We start from the raw sequence: 384 nt of genomic DNA, 5'->3' as shown, positions 1-384 counted from the left end.
CGCGGCACCGCCTCCGGGCGGGGCGGAGCTGTGCCCGGGCGGGCGCTCATCCCTGCGGAGGCGGGGGGGGTAAAGGGGGTTGCGGGGTCGCAGCCTCCCCGCAGCCCTCCTCAGCCTCCTTCCCTGCCGCCCAGCCGCCGTCCCGTCGCCATCCCGGCTCCCGGCCGCTCTTCCCCGCCCTCCCGCCGGTGCCTCCGCGGGGGGAGAGGCCGGGCGGAGCGGGGAGGCTCCGCGCCGTCTCCAGAGGGGCCGGGCTGCCGGAGAAAGCCGGTTCCCCGCCGCCCTCCCCTGCCTCCGCGTCCTCCCACACGCCGCCCCTTGCGCCTTCGATGCAGGCTGCCCGCCTTCACCGGCTGCCCTGCCGGTGATGCTGCCCGCCGCACC

The sequence above is a fragment of the Calidris pugnax genome, unplaced genomic scaffold (genome assembly GCF_001431845.1).
Source record: "Calidris pugnax isolate Ruff unplaced genomic scaffold, ASM143184v1 scaffold188, whole genome shotgun sequence".
Taxonomy (NCBI): domain Eukaryota; kingdom Metazoa; phylum Chordata; class Aves; order Charadriiformes; family Scolopacidae; genus Calidris; species Calidris pugnax.
This window is presented reverse-complemented; position numbering follows the sequence as displayed.